This window comes from Theropithecus gelada, chromosome 16 (genome assembly GCF_003255815.1).
Source record: "Theropithecus gelada isolate Dixy chromosome 16, Tgel_1.0, whole genome shotgun sequence".
Classification (NCBI taxonomy): Eukaryota; Metazoa; Chordata; class Mammalia; order Primates; family Cercopithecidae; genus Theropithecus; species Theropithecus gelada.
This window is the reverse complement of record NC_037684.1, coordinates 2,378,946-2,402,653: the sequence shown is the minus strand read 5'-3', so window position 1 is coordinate 2,402,653 and position 23,708 is coordinate 2,378,946. Positions and strand designations below refer to the sequence as shown.

General features: G+C 44.9%; 1 protein-coding gene across 1 annotated transcript in view; it reads left to right on the top strand.

The window, feature by feature from the left end:
• The window catches only part of FAM222B (family with sequence similarity 222 member B), a 116,740-nt gene that overhangs the window by 24,915 nt on the left and 68,117 nt on the right, over window positions 1–23,708 (top strand). The gene's annotated exons all lie outside the window — the stretch shown is intronic.

Here is a 23,708-nt window from a genome sequence, read left to right as displayed (position 1 = left end):
GAGAAAAATAGCTTGTACAAAGATACAGATGTGCAAGAAGTATGGACATGTGGACTAGTTTAATGTGGCAAGATCATGGGGTATGAGGAAGGAATAGAAGGAAGTGAGGTGAGAGATGGATTGGAATCCAGTTATGGGTGACCTTAGTAAGGGGTCTGAATTTTATTTTGTAGGTGCTGAGGAGTCATGGAAGAGTTTTTAAACCAGGTAAGGAACATGTTTAGATCACTATTTAAGTAGAAGTAACTGTTGACAGTGTAGGAGTTAGATTTTAAAAGGCACAATTGATTGTAGGGAGACTAGTTGGTTGGGAGACTGGTGTGATGACTTGAGAGATATTGAAGATATCAGGCACAGTAGTCATGGTGGAATTGTAGACAGATTGAAGAACTTTTTAGGAGAGTAACTAAAAGGATCTCATTGACTTTATATTGGGGAATGGGTAGAGAAGAAGGAGTTGTCAACGATGGAGTTGAAATTGCTGGCTTGGACAATTAAGTGGAATGTGATGTCATTAACCAAGTTAGGGAATACAAGAGTAAAAGAGGGTATTACATTTGAGGGAAATAAGTTTGATTTTGGTGTGTAGTATTTGAGGTATCTGGGAAATCCAATAGCAAATCCAGTAGGCTTCCGGATATATATATAGGTCTTGAGTAGAAAGGTTCAGAAGGAAGATACAGATTTAGTAGTCATTGACATATTAGTAGTTAAAGTCAAATTGATGACCCTGTGAGTCCAAGCTTCAGTTGCTTTATATGTTGTTCATTCATATCTTTGAGAGATTAGCCTTGCAGGAATGTGGCATGACAATTACTACTTCATAGTACAGTGCTAGTCCTTTTCCTTATTTTTCAATTTTTTTTTTTTCTGTGAACTTTTTTTTTTTTTTGAGACAAAGTGTCACTCTGTTGCCCAGGCTGGAGTACAGTGGCACGATCTCGGCTCACTGCAACCTTAGTCTCCGGGATTCAAGCAATACTCCTGCCTCTCCCAAGTAGCTGGAACTACAAGCGCACACCACCATGCCCAGCTAATTTTTGTATTTTTAGTAGAGACGGGGTTTCACCATGTTGGCCAGGGTGGTCTCAAACTCCTGACCTCAGGTGATCCACCTGCTTCGGCCTCCCAAAATGCTGGGATAACAGGCGTGAGCCACCATGCCCGGTGGAACTTGTCTTTTTTTTTTTTTTTTTGAGAGGAAGTCTGCCTCTGTTGCCCAGGCTGGAGTGCAGTGGGGCGATCTCGGCTCACTGCAACCTCCGTTTCCTGGGTTCGAACTCCTGACCTTGTAATCCGCCTGTCTCAGCCTCCCAAAGTGCTGGGATTACAGGCCTGAGCCCCCGTGCCTGGCCCCTTTCCTTTTTTTTTTTTTTAATAGAAACAGAGTCTCACTGTGTTGCTCAGGGTGCTGTCAAAATCCTGGCCTCAAGTGATCCTCCTGCCTCAACCTCCCAAAGTGCTAGGATTTTAGGTGTGAGCCACTGTGCCCAGCCCTTCTTTTTTAACTGGCATCACTTTCCGCTTTTTTGGAGGATTCTTTTTATAGCTTGTTTGCAAGGTAGGACATCCTGTTTTCAACTTCTCCCCCTTCTTGCTGTTATTCAAAGCAATTGGTCTTTTTTTTTTTTTTTTTTTTTTTTTTGAGACGGAGTCTCGCTCTGTTGCCCAGGCTGGAGTGCAGTGGCCGGATCTCAGCTCACTGCAAGCTCCGCTTCCCGGGTTCACGCCATTCTCCTGCCTCAGCCTCCCGAGTAGCTGGGACTACAGGCGCCCGCCACCTTGCCTGGCTAGTTTTTTGTACTTTTTAGTAGAGACGGGGTTTCACCGTGTTAGCCAGGATGATCTCGATCTCCTGACCTCGTGATCCGCCCGTCTTGGCCTCCCAAAGTGCTGGGATTACAGGCTTGAGCCACCGCGCCCGGCGCAATTGGTCATTAAGAACAAAAACTTACGTATTGCTCTGTCTGTGCTAGGAGCTAAAATATAAGTATTTAGTGTTTTCTCCTTCATACCCACCTAGAGTTTATGTCCTGATGGGAGAAACAAGTTAACTCTCAATCACAGAGTTAAGAGTGATGATAGAGGTCTTCAGAGTGTAATGAAAATATGTTAACCCTTAACCCATATTTGGGGAGAATCAAGGAAGGCTTGTGGATGGAGGATTGTCCAAAGACCTGAAGGATGAGTACGATTTAGGTGAAGAGTCAGAGGAAGATCATTGGCAGCAGAGGGACCATTGTAAAGTACAAGAAGGTTAACATTTTATTGTCACTGTTTGGAATGAATAGCTTGTCCTTTATGAAAAATGGGTTTTCAACTCTGTTGTACTAAAGAATGATACATATCTTTATATAAAACATTTTTCTTTTCCTCTGGACAACTGCAGGAAATCTCAGAACAGCTGTGCAAGTGAAAAATTAGAATCTTGAGCTGGGCGCGGTGGCTCACGCCTATAATCCCTGCACTTTGGGAGGCCAAGGTGGGCGGATCACGAGGTCAGGAGATCGAGACCATCCTGGCTAACACGGTGAAACCCTGTCTCTACTTAAAATACAAAAAATTAGCTGGGCGTGGTGGCGGGCGCCTGTAGTCCCAGCTACTCAGGAGGTTGAGGCAGGAGAATGGCGTGAAGCCCGGAGGCGGAGCTTGCAGTGTGCTGAGATGGTGCCACTGCACTCCAGCCTGGGTGACAGAGCGAGACTCCGTCTCCAAAAAAAAAAAAAAAAAAAAAAATTGAAAACAAGAATCTTGAAAAATAGATGTTAGATTTCTAATCCTTCTAATACCTCCATCGTTTTTTTCTTTCTTTTTTTCTTTTTTTTTTGAGACAGAGTCTTGCCGTGTTGCCCAGGCTGGAGTGCAGTGGCCTGATCTCGGCTCACTGCAAGCTCTGCCTCCCGGGTTCACGCCTTTTTCCTGCCTCAGCTTCCCAAGCTGCTGGGACTACAGGTGCCTGCCACCATGCCTGGCTAATTTTTTTGTATTTTTAGTTGAGACGGGGTTTCACTCTGTTAGCCAGGATGGTCTCAATCTCCTGACCTCGTGATCCGCCCGCCTCGGCCTCCCAAAGTGTTGGGATTACAGGCGTGAGCCACTGCATCCGGCCCTGCATTGTTTTCTTCTTTTAAATAAATCTAGGAAGCTAACCCCTACTTAAAAGGAGACACTTTGGCCAGGCACGGTGGCTCAACCCTGTAATCCCAGCACTTTGGGAGGCTGAGGCGGGTGGATCACGAGGTCAGGAGATCGAGACCATCCTGGCTAACACAGTGAAACCTCATCTCTACTAAAAATACGATAAACTAGCCGGGCGCGGTGGCAGGCGCCTGTAGTCCCAGCTACTCGGGAGGCTGAGGCAGGAGAATGTTGTGAACCCGGGAGGCGGAGCTTGCAGTGAGCCGAGATCATGCCACTGCACTCCAGCCTGGGCCACAGAGCGAGACTCCGCCTAAAAAAAAAAAAAAAAAAAAAAGTAGACACTTTGTGGGAAAGTTTAAAAAGTCTTTGACATGGTCAGGCATGGTGGTTCATGCCTGTAATCTCAGTACTTTGGGAGGCAGAGGTGGGTGTTATTGCTTGAGCCTAGGAGTTCCCAGGTTTGAGACCAGCCTGGGAAACATGGTGAAATCCCATCTCTACAAAAAATACAAAAATTAGCCGGGTATGGTTGCTCACACCTGTAATCCCAGGTACTCTGGAGGCTGAGGCAATAGCATTGCTTGAGCCCAGAAGGCGGAGGTTGCAGTGAACCAAGATCACATCACTGCACTCCAGCCTGGGTGACAACGTGAGACCCTGTATCAAGGAAAAAAAAAAGTATTTGACAAGCTGATTCTAAAATTTATATGGAAAGGCAAAGGGACTAAAATAGCCAAAACAATTTTGAAAAAGGACAACAGAGTTGGAAGACTAATACTATCTGATTTCAAGACTTACTAAAAAGCTATAGTAATCAGAACAGTGTGGTGTTGGCAGAAGCATAGATACATAGATCAATGAACAGAACAGAGGTTCAGAAATAGATTCAGGCTGGGCATGGTGGCTTATGCCTGTAATCCCAGGACTTTGGGAGGTCGAGGTGGGGGATCACTTGAGGTCAGGAGTTTGAGACCAGCTTGGCCAACATAGTGAAAACCCATCTCTACTAAAAATACAAAAATAAGTGGGGCGTGCTGGTACGCACCTGTAGTCCCAGTTACTCAGGAGGCTGAGGCAGGAGAATCACTTGAACCCAGGAGGCAGAGGTTGCAGTGGCTGAGATCATTCCACTACACTCCAGCCTAGGTGACAGAGCGAGACTCCATCTCAAAAAAAAAAAAAAAAGAAAAAGAAAAAAAAGAAACAGGCTGGGCACGGTGGCTCATGCTTGTAATCCCAGCACTTTGGGAGGCCGAGGTGGTTGGATCATGAGGTCAGGAGATCGAGACCATCCTGGCTAACACGGTGAAACCCCGTCTCTACTTAAAATACAAAAAATTAGCCGGGCGTGGTGGCAGGCGCCTGTAGTCCCAGCTACTCGGGAGGCTGGCGTAAACCTGGGAGGCGGAGGTTGCAGTGAGCTGAGACCGCGCCACTGCACTCCAGCCTGGGCAACAGAGCAAGATTCCGTCTCAAGGAAAAAAAAAACAAAAACAACAGATTCACACTATTAAATATGGCTATTCATATTTGACCAAGGTGCAAGGGCAGTTCAGTGGAGAAAGAATAGTCATCTCAACAATTACACCTAAATGTAATTTGTAAAATTATAAATTTTTTTATTATTTTGTTTTAATTTTAATTTTTTTTTTTTTTTAAATAAAGGTGGGGTTTTGCCATGTTGCCCAGACTGGTCTCAAACTCCTGGACTCAAGCTATCTGCTTACCTCAGCCTTCCACAGTGCTGGGACTACAGGTGTTAGCCACCATGCCTGGCCTAAACTATAAGAGATTTAAAAGAAGATAACAGGTAATTCTTATTACATTGAGTTAGGCAAAGAGTTCTTAGATATGTCACCAAAAGCAAGATCCATAAAATAAAAAGTTGATACATTGGATTTCATCAAAATTAAAAACTTTTGCTTTGCAGTAGACTATCAAGTAGATGAAAATATAAGCAACACACTGGGAGAAATGTTTGCCAATTATAAATCAGACATGCAGGTCATATTAGAAATGTATAAAGAGGTTGGACGAAGTGACTTACACCTGTAATCCCAGCACTTTGGGAGGCGAAGGTGGGTGGATTACGAGGTCAGGAGATCGAGACCATCCTGGCTAACACATTGAAACCTCATCTCTACTAAAAATACAAAAAATTAGCCAGGCATGGTGGCTTGCACCTATAGTCCCAGCTACTCGGGAGGCTGAGGCAGGAGAATCTCTTGAACCTGGGAGGTGGAGGTTGCAGTGAGCCGAAATCGCACCACTGCTCTGCAGCCTAGGCAACAGCAAGACACGCTCTCAAAAAAAAGGTGCGGGCACGGGGGCTCGTGCCTGTAATCCCAGCACTTTGGGAGGGCGAGGCAGGTGAATCACAAGGTCAGGAGTTCGAGACTAGCCTGGCCAATATGGTGAAACCCCATCTCTACTAAAAATACAAAAAGAATTAGCCAGGCGTGGTGGCACATCCCTGTAATCCCAGCTACTTGGGAGGCTGAGGCAGGAGAATTACTTGAATCTGGGAGGCAGAGGTTGCAGTGAGCCAAGATCATGCCACTGCACTCCAGCCTGGGTGATGGAGCTAGACTCCATCTCAAAAAAAAAAAAAAAACAGTATAAGGAGCTCAAAACTCAGCGAGAAGAAAGCAAACAACGCCATTAAAAAAATGGGCTGGACCCAGTGGCTTATGCCTTTAATCCCAACACTTTAGGATGCCAAGGCAGGCAGATCACTGGATCCCAAGAGTTTGAGATCAGCCAGGGCAACATGGCAAAACTCTGTCTTGACAGAAAAAAAAACCAAAAAAAACAAAAGTTAACTCAGTGTGGTGGCATGTGCCTGTAGTCCCAGCTACTCGGGGACTGAGGCAGGAGAATCGCGTGAACCTGGGAGGTGGAGGTTGCAGTGAGCTGAAATTGCGCCACTGCACTCTAGCCAGGGAGACAGAGTGAGACTGTGTCTCCTAAATAAATAAATAAATATGACCTAAGTATTTATTCAAGTGAAATAAAAATCTGTGTTCACAAAAAAACTTGTCTGTGACTGTTTACAGCAGCTTTATTTATAGTCACCACAAACTGGAAAGAATCTGAATGACTCTTAGCTGGGGAATGGATAAACTGTGATATATCTACACAATGGAATACTCTTCAGCAATAAAAAGGAACTAGTCACATATGCAGTAACGTGAATAAAATTCATTGGTATTATGCTCAATGAAAGAAACAAAACTCAAAAGGCTGTAGTCTGTATGACTGCATTTGTATGATGTTCTGGGGAAAACTCAAAACTATAAGGACAGTGGGGAACAGATCAGTGATTGCCTGGGGATAAGAGTAGAGAGAGAGTGAGCCAGGTGCAGTGGTTCATGCCTGTAATCCCAGCACTTTGGGAGGCCAAGTTGGGGCAGATCACCTGAAGTCGGGAGTTTGAGACCAGCCAGACCAACATGGAGAAACTCCATCTCTATTAAAAATACAAAATTAGCCGGGTGTGGTGGCGCTTGCCTGTAATCCTAGCTACTCAGGAAGGCTGAAGCAGGAGAATTGCTTGAACCCGGGAGGCGGAGGTTGCGGTGAGCCAAGATGGCACCATCGCACTCCAGCCTAGGCAATAAGAGTGAAACTCCATCTCAAAAAAAAACAAAAAAACAAAAAAAACTGTAGAGAGAGAGTGGCCAAGTGCGGTGGCTCATGCCTGTAATCCAGCGCTTTGGGAGGCCGAGGCGGGCAGATCATGAGGTCAGGAGTTCAAGACCAGACTGGCCAATGTAATTAAACCCCGTCTCTACTAAAAATGCAAAAATTAGCTGGGCATGGTGGCATGCACCTGTAGTCCTAGCTACTCGGAACGCTGGGGCAGGACAATCGCTTGAACCTGGGAGTCAGAGGTTGCCATGAGCCGAGATGGCACCACGCTGCACTCCAGCCTGGTGACAGAGCAAGACTGTCAAAAAAAAAAAAAAAAAAGTAGAGAGTTTGACTGCAAAGAGGTAGTATGAGGAAATTTTTGGGGGGTGACATGACTGTTCCATGTTTTGATTGTGGTTGTGGTTACACGACTATGCATTTATGATAACTCTTAGAACTGAACACTAAAAGAGTGTTTTTTTTTTGTCTGGGGCGGAGAAGAGAGGCTTTAAAGACTAATTCCAGAAATGTAATTCTCTAAATACATTTGAATTTTTAGCTTAATTTTCTTTTTTAATATGTTTTACGTAATTAAAAGTGAAAAGTCTAGAAAATTTAAATCCTTTTGAATTTATTTTACTTAGAAATGCAGTTGTGGGTTTTTTGTTTTGTTCTGTTTTGTTTTGTTTTGTTTTTGAGACAGAGTCTTCTCTGTAGCTCAGGCTGGAGTTCAGTGGCACAATCACAATTCACTGCAACCTGTGCCTCCGGGCTCAAGCGATCCTCCCACCTAAGCCTCTTGAGTCGCCGGCACTACAGATGGCGCGCCACCATGCCTGGCTAATTTTTTGTGGGTATATATTTTTTTAGAGATGGGGTTTTGCCATGTTGCCCAGGCTGGTCTTGGACTCCTGGGATCAAGTGCTGGTCACCTCAGCCTCCCAAAGTGCTGGGATTACAGGTGTGAGCCTCTGTGCCCAGCTCACTTTGTTTTTTTGAGACAAGGTTTCCCTCTCACCCTCACCCAGCTACTCGGGAGGCTGAGGCAGGAGAATCGCTTGAACCCAAGAGGTTGCCGTGAGCTGAGATCACACCATTGCACTCCAGCCTGGGCAACAAGAGTGAAACTCCGTCTCAAAAATAAAAAAAAAATTTGAATTTGACCTTGATTTCTCCTTACCCTTTATCCGACATATCTGGTTGGTCCCAGTTCTGATTTTAACATTGAAGGTCTCCTAAATCTGCATTTTTTCGTTTGTAACATATTGCCAAATTCTTGGATGAGACCTTTTTTATTTCATATTTCAACAGTTACAGTAGCCTCCTAACTAATCTGCATGTCTCGAGGCTTATCACCTCTCTCTAGTCTGTCCACCACACTGCCACAAGAGTGATCTTCCTAAGCTGTAAGATTACTTATGCCCTTTCCCTTTAAGGCCCTGGTGCCTGATACGTAGCAGATGCTTGATTCCATCATCCTGCCTCACTTTATTATATTTTTGCTCAAGCTATTTTCTTCCAAGGACATTTCTTCCAAAATAGACAAACATAACCAATTATCTGAACAAACATAACCAAGACTCTCCTAATTAAGCTTTAGGATTTAGCTCATAGTTAATTTCTTCTGTGAAGTCTTCCCCGTTCCCAAGGCACTATTAATCACTCTTGCTGATGGGCTACTCTGACATTTTACTATCCTGCTAACATTACCTTTATTATTGTTTTTTACGTTGTTTAAAGGGCAACATCTCATTCTATAAAATAGAATGCATGTTCCTTACATTTATTATTTAATTGCCATTCTGTTTCCTCATCTGGATTGTGAGCTTTTTGTAGGTAGGGGTTATGCCTTTTTCACTTTTTTTTTTTTTTAATTTTTTTATTTTTTTATTTTTTATTTTTTTTATTTTTTTATTTTTGAGACGGAGTCTTGCTCTGTGCCCCAGGCTGGAGTGCAGTGGCGCGATCTCGGCTCACTGCAAGCTCCGCCCCCCCGGGTTCACGCCATTCTCCTGTCTCAGCCTCCCAGGTAGCTGGGACTACAGGCGCCCACCACCTCGCCCGGCTAATTTTCTTGTATTTTTAGTAGAGACGGGGTTTCACCGTGTTAGCCAGGATGGTCTCGATCTCCTGACCTCGTGATCCGCCCGTCTTGGCCTCCCAAAGTGCTGGGATTACAGGCTTGAGCCACCGCGCCCGGCCTACTTTTTTTTTTTAATAGACAGGATCTCACTGTGTTGCCAGGCTTGGAGTGCCATGGCATTGTCATAACTCACTGCAGCTTCTAAACTCTTGGGCTCAAGCAATCCTCCTGCCTCAGCCTCCCAAGTAGCTAGGACTACAGATGCAAGCCAGTGTGCCAGCTAATTTTTAAAATATTTTGTGGAGATGGGGTCTCAATATGTTGTCCGGACTGTTTTTCTTTTTTGAGACAGAGTTTAATTCTCCACCAGGCTAGAGTATAGTGGTGCTGTTATAGCTCACTGCAACCTCAAATTCCTGGGCCTAAATGATCCTCTTGTGTCAGCCTCCCAAGTAGCTAGGAGAGTAGACACAAGCCACTGTGCCTGGCTAATGAAAAAAAAATTTTTTTGGCCAAGACAAGGTCTCGCTATATTGCCCATGCTGGTCTCAAGCTCCTGGCTTCAAGTGACCCTCCCACCTCAGCCTCCCAAAGTGCTGGGATTACAAGTGTGAGTGCCTGGCCCTTTTTTACCTTTTTAATGTCAGCACCTGACAACTAAGCCTGCCAAATATATTGAGTTTCTACTGTGTTTTCAGCATTGGTGGTACACAAAACAAGATAGACAAAGTCCCTGCTGTTATGGAGCACACATTCCAGTGAGGGCAAACAGACAACAAACAGCTTTTTTTTGTTTTTGTGTTTTGAGACGGAGTTCCGCTCTTGTTGCCCAGGGTGGAGTGCAATGGTGCGATCTCAGCTCACCACAACCACAACCTCCGCCTTCCAGGTATGAGCAATTCTCCTGTCTCAGCCTCCCAAGCAACTCAGATTACAGGCATGCACCATCACGCCCGGCTGTTTTTTTTGTATTTAGTAGAGACGGGGTTTCACCATGTTGGTCAGGCTTGTCACGAACTCCTGACCTCCAGTGATCCACCGGCTTCAGCCTCCTAAAGTGCTGGAATTACAGGCGTGAGCCACCGTGTCCAGCAACAGACAGCTTTTTAAAAATCAGTTAATGGCCGGGCATGGGTGGCTTATGCCTGTAAACCCAGCACTTTGGGAGGCCGAGGCAGGCAGATCACTTGAGGTCTGGAGTTCAAGACCAGCTTGGCCAACATGGTGAAACCCTGTCTCTACTAAAAATACCAAAAATTAGCTGGGTGTGGTGGCATGAGCCTGCAGTCCCAGCTATTCAGGAGGCTGAGGCAGGATAATCGCTTGAACCGGCAGGCAGAGGTTACAGGGAGCCAAGATCGTGCCACTGCACTCCAGCCTGGGCTACAGAGCAAGACTCAGTCTCAAAAAAACAATAAAAAAAGTCAGTTAATGGCTGGGCATGGTAATCCCAGCACTTTGGGAGGCCTAGGTGGGTGGATCACTTGAGGCCAGGAGTTCAAGACCAACCTGGCCAACATGACGAAACCCCATCTCTACTTTTAAACAAAAATTAGCTGGGCATGGTGGTGGATGCCTGTAATCCCAGTTACTTGGGAGGCTGAGGCAGGAGAATTGCTTGAACCCGGGAGGCGGAGGTTGCAGTGAGCCAAGATCGTGCCACTGTACAGCCTGCGAGATAGAGCGAGACTCCATCTCAAAAATAAAATAAAAATCAGTTAATGATAAATACTATAAAGAAAAATAGAGGATGTGATAATATGAAATGAATAGCTACTTTAGATTGGGAGACTCTCTCTCTGAGGATATGGCATTTAAGATCTAGGAGTATATGAAGATCAGCAGATCAAACATTATAGTGCAGAGCACCTAAGGAGGAATGAACTTGGTATGTTGGAGGAACAGAAATCAGGCCAGTATTGTTTGAATACGGTGAATGAAGGAGAGAATGACCAGAGATGAGAAAGGTAGAGGCTACATGACAGTGAGATTTGGAAGCTAGGGTAAGGTGTTTCGTTTCCTTTGGAGTGTTTTTTTTTTTTTTTTTTTAGATGGGGTCTCACTCTGTCACCTAGGTTGGAGTGCAGTGGCGCAATCTTGGCTCACTGTAACCTCTACCACCGGGCTAAGGGATCCTCCCCCCTCAGCCTCTCAAGTAGCTGGGACCATAGGTGCACGCCTCTACGTCTGGCTAATTTTTTGTATTTTTGGTAGAGATCAGATTTCACCATGTTGCCCAGTCTGGTCTCAAATTCCTAAGCTCAGGCAATTCACCTGCCTTGGCCTCCCAAAGTGCTGGGATTTCAGGCGTGAACCACTGCACCCAGCCTCCTTTGGAGTTTTTAAGTATGAGTATGATATGACTTGATTTGTGACTAGAAAGAATGATCAGTTGCTGTGTTAGAAATGGATTGTAGTGGCCGGGCGCGGTGGCTCAAGCCTGTAATCCCAGCACTTTGGGAGGCCGAGACGGGCAGATCACGAGGTCAGGAGATCGAGACCATCCTGGCGAACATGGTGAAACCCTGTCTCTACTAAAAAATACAAAAAACTAGCTGGGCGAGGTAGCGGGTGCCTGTAGTCCCAGCTACTCGGGAGGCTGAGGCAGGAGAATGGCGTGAACCCGGGAGGCAGAGCTTGCAGTGAGCTGAGATCCGGCCACTGCACTCCAGCTCGGGAGACAGAGCGAGACTCCGTCTCAAAAAAAAAAAAAAAGAAATGGATTGTGTTGTGGGCGCGGTGGCTCACGCCTGTAATCCCAGCACTTTGGGAGGCCAAGGTGGGTGGATCACTTGAGGTTGGGAGTTCGAGACCAGCCTGACCAACCTGGGGAAACCCCATCTCTACTAAAAATACAAAATTAGCTGGGCGTGGTGGCGCATGCCTGTAATCCCAGCTACTCAGGCGACTGAGGCAGGAGAATTGCTTGAACCCGGTTTGCGGTGAGCCGAGATCACACCATTGCAATCTAGCCTGGGCAACAAGAGCGAAACTCCATCTCCAAAAATAAATGGATTGTAGAAGGAAGCAAGGAGACCAGTAACAAGGCTCTTTGCACGAATCACATGAGACTTTATGGTAACTTGGACTGGGGTGATGGTATAAAAGCTGCGGAAAGGTGGACAGATTTGGCATGTCTTTTGGAAGTGAAGTTGACAGGGCTTGCTTTGGGATTGTTACAGGTAATAAGGAATCATGGATAACTTCTAGATTATTGACTGGAGCAACCAGGGAAGTAAATGGTTGATGCTGTTAATTGAGATGAGTAAGCCTAGCAGAATATAATTGTCTAGAATTCTTGGACAGTGGTGGCTCATGCCTGTAACCCAGCACTTTGGGGGCTGAGACAAGAGGATCGCCTGAGCCCAGGAGTTTCAGACCAGCCTGGGTAAGATAGAGAGAACCCGTGTCTACAAAAAATAAGAAAGTTAGCCATGTGTGGTGGTACATGCCTGTGGTCCCAGCTACTTGAGGGGCTGAGGTGGGAGGATGGCTTGAGCCCAGGGGGTGGAGGTTGCAGTGAGCTGTGATTGTGCCACTACACTTCAGCCCTGGCAACAGAGTAATAACTTGTCTAAAATAAAAAAAAAAAATTATCGGCCGGCCCGGTGGCTCATGCCTGTAATCCCAGCACTTTGGGAAGCCGAGGCGGGTGGATGGTGAGGTCAGGAGATTGAGACCATCCTGGCTAACTCGGTGAAACCCCGTCTCTACTAAAAATACAAAAAATTAGCTGGGCATGGTGGCGGGCACCTGTAGTCCCAGCTACTCGGGAGGCTGAGGCAGGAGAATGGCATGAACCTGGGAGGCAGAGCTTGCAGTGAGCCGAGATTGTGCCACTGCACTCCAGCCTGGGTGACAGAGCGAGACTCTGTCAAAAAAAAAAAAAAAAAAAAAAAATTATCTTTTGGTCCTGCCAGGTTTGAGATACTTATTAGGTATCCAAATGGAGAAATTAGATAGGCAGTTGGATAGAAATGCCTGGCATTCCTAGGAGAATTCTGAGCTGAAATAGATAGAATTTGAAGTCATGGAATTTAATCAGGAGGTCATCTACGGATGGTTTGTGGCTAGAGAAGAGCAATTTGAAAGAGAAGGACTAGCTAGTGAGGTAGGTGGAAAACCCAGAAAGTGATGCTATAGAAGGCAAGTAAAGAAGTGTTTCAAGAAGGGAGTGGTCAGCCTGGGTAACATAGTAAGACCCCGTGTCTACAAAAAATAGAAAATTAGCTGTCTGGTGGCACATGCCTGTGGTAGTCCCAGCTATTCAGGAGGCTGAGGTGGGAGAATTACTTGAGTCTGGGAGGTTGAGGCTGCAGTAAGCAGTGATTGTGCCGCTGCACTCCAGGTGACAGAGCTAGACACTGTCTCAAAAAAAACAAAAAACACGGAGGGGTGAGCTCTGTTGAATGCTATATAGAGGTCACGTAACAGAGAAGTACTCACAGGATTTGACAAGCTAGGGACCTAGGGATTATTGGTGACTTCCAGTAGACCTGTTCATTGGAGTGGTGGAAATAGAAGTCTAATTGTAGTTGATTGAAGGGGAAAAGTAAGATGATGAAACATTTGATCATTTTTTTTTGGTTTTTTTTGGTAACAGGTTTTGGTATCCAGTTTCTTTGAAAACTTCCTGTGTCATTGTAACTAAGTACTTACCTGTTTGTATTCCAGTTGAATATGTGGCTTCCCGCCCCCCGCCCCCACCCTGCAAGATGCAGTCTCGGTCTCTTGCCCAGGCTGGAGTGCAATGGCGCGATCTCGGCTCACTGCAACCTCTGCCCCAAGTTCAAGTGATTCTCCTGCCTCAGCCTCCTGAGTAGCTGGGACTACCTGCGCCTGGAACCACGCCTGGCTAATTTTATTTTCATATATATATATAATATATATATATTTAGACGGACTCTTGCTCTGTCGCCCAGGCTGGAGTGCAGTGGCGTGATCTCAGTTCAGTGCACCCTCTGCCTCCTGGGTTTTAAGCAGTTCTTTCTGCTTCAGTCTCCCAAGTAGCTGGGATTACAGGCGCCTGCCACCATGCCCAGCTAATTTTGTTTTTTTTTTTTTTTGAGTTGGAGTTTTGTTCTTGTTGGCCAGGCTGGAGTGCAATGGTGCAATCTCGGCTCATTCCAACCTCCGCCCTTAGGTTCAAGCGATTCTTCTGCTTCAGCCTCCCAAAGTGCTGGGATTACAGGTATACGCCACCGCATCCGGCTTAATTTTTGTATTTTTAGTAGAGATGGGGTTTCACCATGTTGGCCAGGCTGGTCTTGAACTTCTGACCTCAGGTGATCCACCTGCCTCAGCCTCCCAAAGTGCTGGGATTACAGGCATGAGCCACTGTGCTGCCCGGCCTTTTTAAAAAATATTTTTAGTAGAGACAGGGTTTGGCCAGGCTATCTCAAACTCCTGACCTCAAGTGATCTGCCCGCCTTGGCCTCCCAGAGTGCTGGGATTACAGGCGTGAGCCACTGCGCCCAGCCTGACTATGTATTTGTGTTGAAGTAGTATGTTTCAGTGTTTTTGTACCATTATTTTATTTTATTTATTTATTTATTTTGAGAAAGAGTCTTGTTCTATCGCCCAGGCTGGAGTGCAATGGTGCGATCTCGGCTCATGCAGCCTCCGCCCCCCAGGTTCAAGCGATTCTCCTGCCTCAGCCTCCTGAGTAGCTGGGATTATGGGCATGCGCCACCACACCCAGCTAATTTTTGTATTTTTAGTAGAAATGGGGTTTCACCATGTAGGCCAGGCTGATCTCAAACTCCTGACCTCCTGTGATCTACCTGCCTCGCCCTCCCAAAGTGCTGGGATTACAGGCATGAGCCACCTCTCACCCAGCCCTGTATGATTATTTTAGATGGACTCCTATTTCCAAAAACCTGCTTTAACTACTTTTATGAGCAATACAGGTAACTGATGAGCGAATGAGACTTTTTTTTTTTTTTTTTGAGACGGAGTCTCGCTCTGTCGCCCAGGCTGGAGTGCAGTGGCCGGATCTCAGCTCACTGCAAGCTCCGCCTCCCGGGTTCACGCCATTCTCCTGCCTCAGCCTCCCGAGTAGCTGGGACTACAGGTGCCACCACCTCGCCCGGCTAGTTTTTTGTATTGTTTTAGTAGAGACGGGGTTTCACCGTGTTAGCCAGGATGGTCTCGATCTCCCGACCTCGTGATCCACCCGTCTCGGCCTCCCAAAGTGCTGGGATTACAGGCTTGAGCCACCGCGCCCGGCCCGAATGAGACTTTTTATAAGGGTTAGACCCTTGGTCTATAAGAAAAGCAGACTGACTTGACCTTGATCTTAAAGTACATCAGTTTTCTCAGCTGTCAAATGAGGATAACAGGACCATTTTGGCTCATTGGGTGGTTGTGATGCATGACTACCAATGAAAATAATTGTAAAACACTTTTGCAAGTTAGTGTGATATAAATGCTAAATAATAGTTCTTTATTGGGATGTTGTGAAAGTAAGCAACTTGCTGTCTGTTGGAGGCCTTAAGTTCCTTTTGAGGAGGCAATATATTTTTATAAATACTATTATATCACTTTAGAATGTGCATATTATTAGAGTTTTGGCCAGGCACAGTGGCTCAAACCTGTAATCCCAGCACTTTGGGAGGCCAAGGTGGGTAGATCACGAGGTCAAGAGTTCGAGACCATCCTGGCCAGTATGGTGAAACCCTGTCTGTACTAAAAATACAAAAATAAGCTGGGCATGGTGGTGCGTGCCTGTAGTCCCAGCTACTTGGGAGACTGAGTCAGAAGAATCGCGAGTCCGTCTCAAAAAAAAAAAAAAAAAAAAAAAGAGTTTTACCAGGCTGGGCACAGTGGCTCATGCCTGTAATCCCAGCACTTTGGGAGGCCGCGGCAGGTGGATCATTTGAGGTCATCAGGAGTTTGAAATAAGCCTGGCCGACATGGTGAAAACCCATCTCTACTAAAAATAAAAATAAAAAAATTAGCCGGGTGTGGTGGTAGGTGCCTGTAATCCCAGCTACTAGGGAGGCTGAGGCACGAGAATTACTTGAACCCGGGAGGCAGAGGTTGCAGTTAGCGGAGATCATGCCACGGCACTCCAGCCTGGGTGACAGAGTGAGACTTCGTCTCAAAAAAAAGTTTTACCATCTTTGGCTGGGCGCGGTGGCTCACGCCTGTAATCCCAGCACTTTGGGAGGCCGAGGCAGGCAGATCCCGAGGTCAGGAGATCGAGACCATCCTGGCTAATACACAGTGAAACCCTGTCTCTACTAAAAATACAAAAAAATTAGCCGGGCATGGTGGTGGGCGCCTGTAGTCCCAGCTTCTCTGGAGGCTGAGGCAGGAGAATCACTTGAACCCGGGAGGCGGAGCTTGCAGTGAGCTGAGATCGTGCCACTGCACTCCAGCCTAGGTGACAGAGCGAGATTCCGCCTCAAAAAAAAAAAAAAGAAAAGTTTTACCATCTTTGCTTTTTGGTTCAGGTGAGGAATGAATTCCACCTTATGGTAGTTACAGTGCTGAATGTTTAAAGGACTGATGGGAGTGACTTATTGTGTCTGTATTTATAGCATCACAGCCAATCAGTAGAAACACTCACACACAAAAAATCACTGAAAAAACATTTTAACTTGCTATAGGTAACACTGTAAACACATTTTAATGCAGGATTAGGTGATTGTTGCAGTTAGACTTTGAAGAGTGACATGGTGCCGTTTTAGACAAAACTAACACTCCTTGTTCCATACCAGAGTCTAAATATAGAATCAGTGGCATCATTACCTATAATGTACTTAGGAAGTACATTGAAATTTGAATCTGTTGGACTAAATTTTTCTCAGCCTTTTAAGTGACATTAACAATAGAGGAAAATTGGGATGTGGTCTAAAAGCTGGTAAGGAAAACTGAAATGGTTATGGGATAGTCTGCTGACTGCTGGGAACTTTACCCTGACACCTCAGCTGGGATCATATATATTGTTTTCAGTATAGGGACCTGTGTGTTGCTAATTTTAGAACAAAGTAACATGAATTTTTTTTAGCTTTATGCAGGTTGGAATGGAATCTTTTTTTCTGGAATTTGGGTTCTTTCACAATCCATTACCTTTTTGTATCAAGGACAAGTGAAAGACTTAGGTTTCTTTTCCTCTTTGATGGGAAGATTGTACTTGTTTTTGCTGGACCCAGGCATTATCTGCTTTTCTTTTGCATTTGCATTTGGTGACTGCTAAAAGGGTCCTTGAATGACATGCTTTCACAGCAAAGACAGTCGACTAAGTTTATTTTCTTAGAGACGTTTTATTTCTGTGGTTGTATTAAGACTCCCTGTTATTTGCTTTCATCATTGGCTTGTTCATTCTAGGCTTAGGGATTGGCTTCAGCTGTTTTACATTCATAGGCACAGGTTCATTTTATATTCATATTTTAGTTTTCTTGGATTTAATTTGTAGCTTACCTGTATCCATTGTATTGAATAGTTTCCTTCCTAGATTAGGTATTTCATAAAACTGAATATTTTTATTACTTATGCTTGACATCTTTATCATTTTTTTTTCATTCAAAATAGCCCAAGTTTCTCTGGAAGCTTGCAGCTGGCAGTACTATCAAGACAAAATGCCTTTAGGACTGTATGGAGAAGGCACTTTCCACCACTACCTAACAATATGGAATATGTATAATTTTTGACTGTGTATTTCTGCTGTGATTTACTAGCTCATATTCTTTGAATATTTTCCCCTTTGGTTATCTGTCTTCCTCTTATTTACTTATTAAAGTTCCTTGTATATTGTGGCATTCAACTCTTTCTTTATATGATGTAAGTATTGTTTAAGGCTATGAATAAGAAGTGAGAAGGGAGGCTATTGCATTAAATGCTAATCCAAGATGGTGTTTGGTTAAATTGTTTTATTGTTTGCCTTGATTATTTGAGCAATGGTAAGCTTCTTTTGTCTCTCCCTTTCCAAAGATGCATATAAAAGCTCCTTCTGTCTGAAGTAAAGTGTTGGCTCTGTGTTGGTTATAATTTGCTTTTTCTGGCTTGCACAGCCTTCTTTTTGTTTTCTGTCTTCTGACAGATTATAGGATTGTGGGGAAACAGCGTCCAGGGCTTTTTCAGGAACTGTGCCATTTTATCTACGGGAGAAGCCATTGGCTTTGGCACTAGAAGGGAATTGGCTGTGCATTTAAAGATGCCAAATCATGCTCGATTCACAAGTTTGCTGTCTCATTTTGTCTATGTGTGTGAAACTTTTTCAGGATTTTGGCTTTTTACTTTTTCTACCATGTGCTACCCCATCAGTATGAAAAATTAACAACTAACCCCTTCTTTCCAGCTCTCTACTCCCAGAACATACAACCCAAACATCCTAAACCATAACAAATGATGGAGCAGTCATTTTGAAGATTCGGGAAAAATAAACCATACAAGTGTTTCCCTCTGGCACTCTTGTGGTGACTTTGAGCTTTAATTCTGGTTTATCAGTCATTCCTGTAGAGTCTTTTTATTTTTTTAAAGACAAGATCTTACTCTGTCACTCAGGCTTGGAGTGCTGTGGCACGAACATAGCTCACTATAACCTCGAACTCTTTACTCCTGGGCTCAAATGATCCTCCCACCTCTGCCTCCCATGTAGCTGGAAGTATAAACCACCCCCTACACCCCACCTTCATGCCTTTTAAACTGCATACAATAGATTTTGAAGCCTAACCAACTAGTTATTTTAGCAAATCTTCTTCACCAGATAATGCTTCTACTTTTTACAGATAGAAGTTTAAAGATACCATCTAGATATAGGTTATTTCCATTTAGATTAAGGCCAGAAATGTTATTAGGAGAAAAAGCCAATTCGGATAGGCTGGTTTGTCTAGTGTGAATTATTATATATAGGCACATGTTTTTCTTCTCTCTTCCAGGAATGATTCTCTTTCTGTCCTGTCCCATATCCATAGTCTCCCAAAATCTTGGGTTTGATTCTCTACTCTGCATTCTCTGTTGTAGTTTGCCTATAATAATAATAATAATTATTATTATTTTTTGAGATGGAATTTCACTCTTGTTACCCAAGCCAGAGTGCAATGGCACAATCTCGGCTCACTGCAAACTCTGCCTCCTGGGTTCAAGCGATTCTCCTGCCTCAGCCCCCCGAGTAGCTGGGATTATAGGCGACCAACATAGCCAGCAAATTTTTTGTATTTTTAGTAGAGGCAGGGTTTCACCATGTTGACCTGGCTCGTCTCGAACTCCTGACCTCAGGTAGTCCAGCCTCAGCCTCCCAAAGTATTGATATTATAGGCATGAGCCTCTGCGCCTGGCCTTATTATTATTATTATTAATTTTTTTTTTTTGAGACAAGAGTCTTACTCTGTTGCCCAGGCTGGAGTTCAGTGGTGCGATAATTGGCTTACTGCAATCTGTCTCCCAGGTTCAAGCGATTCTCCTATCTCATCCTCCTAAGTATCTGGGATTACAGGCATGCGCTGCCACGCCCAGCTAATTTTTGTATTTTTGGTAGAGACGGGGTTTTGTCATGTTGGCCAGGAAGGTCTTGAACTCCTGACCTCAGGTGATCTGCCTGCCTTAGCCTCCAGAAGTGCTAGGATTACAGGCATGAGCCATAGGGCCCAGCCATTATTATTTTTTGAAACAGAGTTTCACTCTCGTCGCCCAGGCTAGAGTGCAATGACATGATTTCGGCTTGCTGCAACCTCCGTCTCCCAGGTTCAAGTGATTCTCCTGCCTCAGCCTTCTGAGTAGCTGGGATTACAGGCACCTGCCACCACGCCCAGCTAATTTTTGTATTTTTTAGTAGCGATGGGGTTTCACAATGTTGGCCAGGCTGGTCTTGAACTGCTGACCTCAATTTATCCATCTGCTCGGCCTCCCAAAGTGCTGTGATTACAGGTGTGAGCCACTGCGCCGGCCTTATTACTAATTTTTTTGAACGGGCACGTCTTCCCTAACTAAACTAAGTACTTTAAAGACAAAGACCACATCTTATTCATCTTTTTTGTCTCTGGGGTCTAATAGAATTTCAGGCATACAGGAATACAGTGCGTATTTGGTGATGTTAGTGAAACATGTGAGTAAAACAAAATCCCAGATTTTATTTGGATTTTTATACTCCCCTCTAGTGTCTGAAACAGAAAGTGCAGCCAGTTAAAAGCCTTTAACTACTGTTACATCTTGCTAACTTTGAAGTGATAATGCCAGAAATTCCCTTTAAAAAAAAAAATACTACAGTGTTTTTCTCAGACCTACTGTTCTCTTGAAGTCCAATGAACAATAAAAGTTTTATTAAAGTTTCTATGCTCTGTGTCATGGGTGTTTGAATTCTGTAAATATCACGTAGCAGTTCTTTATGAGGAAATTGTCTTTTAAAGACTGTTTGCCCTCTTCTCGGGTTCAGTCATTGTTTTTGTGTGTGTTTGTTATTCTGTTCTGGGACCTGTATCGTTTTGATTGGAGTAAATTAAGTGTCAAAGTTACATTTTATTGTATTTTTGGTTGTTATAAATGCCGTTTAGGAAATTTGCAAAATAGGGTGCTCAAGAAATGATGAGGTGCAAACTGATCAGTCTAGAGGGATGTTACCTAAACTAGTTTTTAGTCTAGCCTATTGATCTCTCCCATCTATTTTTGAGAGGTGTTTATGTTTTACTATCTTTTTGTTTGTTTGTTTTTGAGACGGAGTCTCGCTCTGTCGCCCAGGCTGGAGTGCAGTGGCCGGATCTCAGCTCACTGCAAGTTCTGCCTCCCGGGTTTACGCCATTGTCCTGCCTCAGCCCCCTGAGTAGCTGGGGCTACAGGCGCCCGCCACCTCGCCCGGCTAGTTTTTTGTATTTTTTAGTAGAGACAGGGTTTCACTGTGTTAGCCAGGATGGTCTCGATCTCCTGACCTCGTGATCCGCCCATCTCGGCCTCCCAGAGTGCTGGGATTACAGGCTTGAGCCACCGCGCCCGGCCATGTTTTAATTCTTTTACTGACTGTAAAAGACAGACATGTTCAACATAGTTTAAAGATGACAAAATCTGTAATTTCACTAAGTTAACGTAGTAAAAATGACAAAATTAATGCTTTTTATTTACTTATATTTTGAGACGGAGTTCCACTTGCCCAGGCTGGAGTGCACTGACGCGATCTCGACTCACTGTAATCTCTGCCTCCCGAGTTCAAGCAATTTTCCTGTCCCGGTCTCCCGAGTAGCTGGAATTACAGGCCCCCGCTACCATGCTGGGCTATTTTTTTTTTATTTTTTATTTTTTGTAGAGATGAGGTTTCAACATGTTGGCAAGGCTGGTTTTGAACCCCTGACCTCAAGTGAGCTGCCCGATTTGGCATCCCAAAGTGCTAGGATTACAGGTGTCAGCCACCATGCTGTTCCTTAATTTTTTTTTTTTTTTTTTGAGACGGAGTCTTGCTCTGTTGCCCAGGCTGGAGTGCAGTGGCATGATCTCAACTCACTGCAACCTGCGCCTCCCAGTTTCAAGCAAGTCTCCTACCTCAGCCTCCTGAGTAGCTGGGATTACAGATGTGCACCACAACTCCCGGCTATTTTTTGTACTTTTTTAAAAGTAGAGACGGGGTTTTACCATGTTGGCCAGGCTGATCTCAATCTCCAGACCTTGAGATCTGCCTGTCTCAGCCACCCAAAGTGCAAGCCACTGCATCTGGCCTGCTTTTTTATTGTTTAAAAGATACAATAAAACAAATTCTCTTTTTCACTTCTCCCTAACTATATACTTACTCTCTCAATGATAACTACTGTTGACAGATTGGTTTAACATCTATATATTATGTTGGACCAAGAGATGTATATTCATATGTGCTTAAAAAAAATAGATGTGATGCTGGGTGCGGTGGCTAATGCTTGTAATCCCAGCACTTTGGGAGGCTGAGGCGGGTGGATCACCTGAGGTCTGGAGTTCGAGACCAGTCTGGGCAACATGGTGAAACCCCATCTCTACTAAAAATACAAAAATTAGCCAGGCACGGTGGCTCGTGCTTGTAATCCCAGCTGCTCGGGAAGCTGAGGCAGGAGAATGGCTTGAGCCCGGGAGGCAGAGGTTGCAGTGAGCCAAGATTGTGCCGTTGTACTCCAACCTGGGCAACAGAGTGAGACTCTTAAATCTTAAAAAAAAAAAAAAAGGAGGCCGGGCGCGGTGGCTCACGCCTGTAATCCCAGCACTTTGGGAGGCCGAGGCGGGTGGATCACAAGGTCAGGAGATCGAGACCACGGTGAAACCTCGTCTCTACTAAAAATACAAAAAAATTAGCCGGGCCCGGTTGTGGGCGCCTGTAGTCCCAGCTACTCGGGAGGCTGAGGCAGGAGAATGGCGGGAACCCGGGAGGCGGAGCTTGCAGTGAGCTGAGATCCGGCCACAGCACTCCAGCCTGGGCGACAGAGCGAGACTCTGTCTCACAAAAAAAAAAAAAAAAAAAAAAAAAAAAAAGGGATCAGCCTAGCATGTTGGCTCATGCCTGTAATCCCAGCACTTTGGGAGGCCGAGGTGGATGGATCACTTGAGGTCAGGAGTTCGAGACCAGCCTGGCCACCACGGTGACACCCCGTCTCTACTAAAAATACAAAAATTAGGCCGGGCGCGGTGGCTCACGCCTGTAATCCCAACACTTTGGGTGGGTGGATCACGAGGTCAGGAGATGGAGACCGTCCTGGCTAACACGGTGAAACCCCATCTCTACTAAAAATACAAAAAATTAGCCGGGCGTGGTGGCAGGCGCCTGTAGTCCCAGACTGAGGCAGGAGAATGGCCTGAACCCGGGAGGCAGAGCTTGCAGTGAGCCGAGATCCCACCACTGCACTCCAGCCTGGGCAACAGAGCGAGACTCCGTTTCAAAAAAAGAAAAAATAATACAAAAATTAGCTGGACGTGGTGGTGAGCACCTATAATTTCAGCTACTTCGGAGGCTGAGGCAGAATTGCTTGAACCTAGGAGGCGGAGGTTGCAGTGAGCCGAGATTACACCACAGCATCTCGCCACTGCACTCTAGTTTGTGCAACAGAGTGAAACTCCGTCTCAAAAATAAATAAATAAAATAAAACAGGCATGTCATACAGCTCCTTTTCCGTCTTCCAGGAGTACAGAGGTGGTTATATATGAAATGTTTTGAGTTCCAAGGTAGCCTAGACTGCTTAAAGTTTCGTTTTGTTTTAAATTATAGTAGTGTTTGGGGCGATTAAGCAGTGTTGTAGAGTGTGATGTAGATATTTAATGTCATGCATTTGCAAGAACTCTGAACAAAAATGACAATCTAGGTAATAGCTTGCCTTCCCTGACCCCGTTTCCTTTTTCTTTCTTTTTTTTTTTTTTTAAGTTAGGGTCTTACTCTCACTCAGGCCAGAGTGCAGTGGCATGGTCTCTGTTCACTGTGTTCTGCCAAGTAGCTGGGACTAGAGCGTGAGTTACCATGCCTAGCTACGTCTAAAATTGTGGTAGAGATGGGGGTCTCACCATGTTGACCAGGCTGGTCTCGAACACCTGGGTTCAAGTGATCTGCCCGCGTTGGCCTCCCAAACTGCTGGGATTACAGGTGAGACACACAGGGCCCGGCCAGTTTTCTTAAATGAGCCCCATGTAGTGCTCTATCACTACCCCCAATAAAACATACCACAGTGTTTAGCGTGTTCTATTCCAGTTAGTTCTATTCCAATTGGTGATTGAAGTGTTGGTGCAACCTGCCAGTTACTCTGAGCCTGGTGGTTGCTGAGAGTATGTTCCCCATAATATTAGGTATATGATTGAACAAGGATTAGGTGTTTGCTTCCTAGTTGTACTGAAACCTGCTTGGGATTTAACTGGATTGGATACATCCAGCTAAATATATTGGATGTTTTGTATCTGAAACAGGTTGGAGCCAACT